Genomic DNA, 4,489 nt, shown 5'->3' on the forward strand with positions numbered 1-4,489 from the left:
GCACCAGTCCGCTCTCCACCTCTCCATGACTGCCTCTCGCTGTCTGTGCGGAGCGGAGCGAGAGGCTCGCGCAGCAGAAGATGCACAGCGCCTCGCCCGTTCACTGCACACATTACCACTGGTTGGGGGTGCTGCATGTGGGACATCTCTCTCTCTCTCTCTCTCTCAACTATTAGAATACATATCTTGAAAATGAGCTCGTGGCATTCCCCTTCTTGCTGTGTAGCTTGCAACAACATCAATTAGTTATATCTTATAATCAAAAATAGAAATTGGCAGTCGAGCCTTTGTTTGGGGAAGAAATCAATACTTTCAACATCATTCATGTCCGTATCATTGTTAGCATTCACTGTGCATTAAGGACATATAGGTATCCTTTATATTTATAAATTATGAAGATGTTCATAGTAATGTAAAATGTATTTTTAATCATGATCTACAGCCCACATAACAATAAAGGTCCCGACTTTTGATAATATATTTCCATAAACTTGGTGGACTTGCAGGACAACATTGATGCAGCAGAGGCAGAGTTGTCCTGCTTTTTAATCCCTAGTATTGGTAACGCTCCAAAAAGGCAGCATCCTACATTTCCCATAATGCAACTGAGCCCCTTTGATTAGATCAGAAAGCTCCCTTTAGAGCCACAGAAGACATTGTACATGTGTAATAACTCTGTAAATCCAGGGCTAATCTGTTAAAGTAAATCCACTTAGTGCCAACACTTGCATATCTCTTATTACAATCATTAGGCCCTTGGATGCAAAAGAGTGTTGAGGGGGTTACAGGTAATAATATTATAATTTCTTACTCAGAAGTTGAGTTTTTTTTTGCTTCATGCGCCTCTGAGCAACTCTCAAAGGAACGAACAGGGCCTCACCTCCAGTTCTCTTCAGACATCCATTGTGAACTCTGTTCAACAGAGTTCAACAGAGTTCAACAGAGCTTATTAAAGCTCCCACTGGTCATATGGATGCACTTTTGTTATTGGAGCATTTCAAATGCAATGCCGTTTCAAAGGGGAAAGACTGCACCAGATGACTTCCCTGGTTAGGTTACATGCTTTGATCAGTCAAATCAGCCACAAGTTCTACCTTGTGCATTCAGTCATGAATTATATCACGAGGAAGTTTCACTAGAACAGCTGACTAAGCAGTAAACACAGGCAGTAGGGAAGCGCCAGAGTTTGTGATATTTTACAGCAACACATAATGGACAGCTGGCCACAAATCGAACCACCGGTCTCAATTCCACAACATGCACAACGATGTCGTGATTAACAACTTTTCTTCAAACGATAAGCAAGCAGTGGGTTGCATGGCTGGTTTCAAAATGCACACATCCTGCGGCGACCTTTGACTCGGTCCAATTCAAACGTCATATTTACTGGTGACACGAGCGCTCAAACACAAAATGCTCGGGACGCATTGAGCGTGACGAGAGTTTGCAGCCTTGCAACATTCCTCTGTTTGAGTGGCGTGTTTCCTCGCTCCTATACGTTGAGGCCGTGGAGACATATGTGTCCATGTTTTGGTGTTTATGAATAAAAAACAATACATTCTGTGCGACAAACCTCTTCTGTGCCGATGCTTTTTGAAACAGACACACTTGATTGGGTCATTACTCGACTTGTGTACAAAGACCAAAAGGAACCAAACGCAGCAATAAAAGGCTGTTAATTCCCATGCTCGCACGCCAGGCAATCATTGAGCAGTTTTACTGACTCTAAGATTAAAGGATGACGGGACGCCGTAAAAACATAAACGCATGTGATTATGTAATTACATCAAACCATTTAGGAGCAGGAGAAAGAGCAGGAATATGTATTTCACACCCTGTCTCATCGCATCACATGAATTGCCCGCTCAACCCTGTTTCCAGTGTGCAGCGTACACGGGGCTTACAACACTTATGCCGGCGAGATGGAACATGAAAAGGACCCGACGCACTTCAGCTTCCTCCAGGCAAAATTGATTTTGGGCGGCCAACAATTTAAGCATCCTGATACTCAAACAGAAGAATCGATTATTTCCTCCGAACCATCTCCTGTGTTTCTATCATTGCTGTTATTCTCGAGAGAGATGTCAACATTCCCACAACAGTTCAGATTTAGTCCACTCGAGAATCTCAACAGTGTTTCAGGTAAAAGAAAGAGAAACATGCTGATTTGCGTGTCCTACCTTGAGTTTGATTGTCTTCCTCACACATCCTCCAGCAGTACATCCATTTACCATGGAGGGATCCATTGCACGGCTATCTAACGCACGGGGCTGCAGTGACGTTAGCGTCCCTCTCATCGCCTCGACGCGTGAAGGCCTGGCCGAAGCAGAAAGTCGCCATGACAGTTTGTCTTGGCCATCCATTTGATCCTGAAGAAGAAGAAGAAGAAGAAGAAGTTCCCATTTACTCTTTTTTAAATCACTTTTGCAACCGCATGCGACACAAATCAACCTGGAACAACACTCAGGGTGGTTGTATTGCATGGCAGTAAGTTATCTGTTCAACAACACAGAGTAGGCGAATCACACATCATGCTGAGGTTGACACAGCAGCACCCTCTCTAGTCCATCCCAACATTTCTGAAGGGCAGTACTGATGAGGAGGAATAAGGTGACGGATGTGGCTCAAAAATGCCTGATGTGACAACACATCAGTCAACCCTGAACAGGGTCAAGATCACATAGAATAAGTGATAAAACAGACATATATGTATATACATATGACATTATCTCTTCTAAGGCCTTTATTCTGTGGTCTATAGGGCCTTTGCTGACGTCTATTGATCCAACAACTTGAACTACAACTCGTGATCTGCACCCACTTGCTTGTTTGGTTTCAAAACTGGCACATTTCACTATTTCTTTATTAAAATGTCTCTTTTTAGGGCATTTGAGCTTTTTTCCTCATCAACCATGGAGGGAATGGTATATCGATACAAACCAAGGACATTGTAGGTCTTGTACATGGCAAACATTTCATGTCTCTGATCTGCCACGTTTATCACAAATAACTTTTTTTCCCACTCTGTAAAGCTTAGAAATGCATTATCAAATTATAAATGCATTATCAAATGATAATGCATTTCCAAGCTGTTACGAAGCTCAACTCCTACTGGCATCCTATTTGAAAACTATCGAAAAAACATTTGTACAGAAAACTGCAGGAATAAAAGGTTTGAGTGATGCAAGAGAAAGAGGCTGTGTGACCAGAAATCCCTTGAACAGCCAGAAAGGGCCGGGTGAGGAAGGTGAAGGAAAAATACTCTTCCTCAGAAACTACAAACGAGAAGCCGTTCAGCAACCAGCCCGTGTGGAGCTGCCCAGCAGACGAGAGGAACAAAAGAAGACATTTCAGGTCTGTGTGAACCAGACCGGGCTGTTCGTCAAACTAGTATTCCATCCATCCATTTTCAATACCGCTTATCCTCATTAGGGTCGCGGGGGCGCTGGAGCCTATCCCAGCTGACATAGGGCGAAGGCAGGGGACACCCTGGACAGGCCGCCAGTCCATCGAGGGCACATGTAGGGACATACAACCATTCACTCTCACATTCAAACCTATGGGCAATTTAGAGATCAATTAACCTGCAGCATGTCTTTGGACTGTGGGAGGAAGCCGGAGAGCCCGGAGAGAACCCACGCTGCCACGGGGAGAACATGCAAACTCCACACAGAAGGACCGCTCCGACCGGGAATTGAACCCGCGGCCCTCTTGCTGTGAGGCGACAGTGCTAGCCACTACACCACCGTGCAGCCCCAAACTAGTATTGTGTGTCCGAAATGTTGAAGAAATGTAGTTGTTAGCCGCTTTCAATGAGAGTTATTGTGTTTATCGATCAGTGATATTCATTTCTGATGACAGACAAATGCTAATTCTCGAGCTCGTCAATAGAGTAGTTATTATAATCACGGCTCCTAAAGAATGATGTTCAAATGATTTCAGTTTCTTATTAGGAATCACACTGAATGCTCAGACATCCTGCTGCAGTTAAGTGTTACCAGAGGACAACTTCATGTTTCCCTATTCAGTCCTTTCAGTTGTCTTTTGTTCCACCTGTCAGTGTGGATTTAGACTCCCTAGTAGGCCTCGGCTGAAATAGGCTTATCTCTGCTGAAGACCGTCTGATGAACAAAAGCCCATTAAGATGTGTAAATGAATGCTCCCATTCTGACTGCACACAATAGAGAGTTTGAGTTTTTTTTCCTTCAAATTTGTCCGTCTTCAAAGAATTCAATAAAAGTAAAGAAGAACAAAGGAAACAACAAGCGAGACGAGACGTCTTTTAAAGCCCAGAAACAAAAAAACGGACCACATGTATGGACTAAATTGATACACTCGGAACCGTTGATATGATTGACCAAGTTGATACAGATAAAGAGGGTTTTAATCAAAATATGTCAGGCATGTTAAAGTTATTCGCTGTCTGTTTTAAGTTCTGAAATGAAAGAGTAATATCAAAAGACTTCCAGAAAATGTATTCTGGGGTCCT

This window comes from Cyclopterus lumpus, chromosome 8, assembly GCF_009769545.1.
Source record: "Cyclopterus lumpus isolate fCycLum1 chromosome 8, fCycLum1.pri, whole genome shotgun sequence".
In the NCBI taxonomy this organism is placed as follows: Eukaryota; Metazoa; Chordata; class Actinopteri; order Perciformes; family Cyclopteridae; genus Cyclopterus; species Cyclopterus lumpus.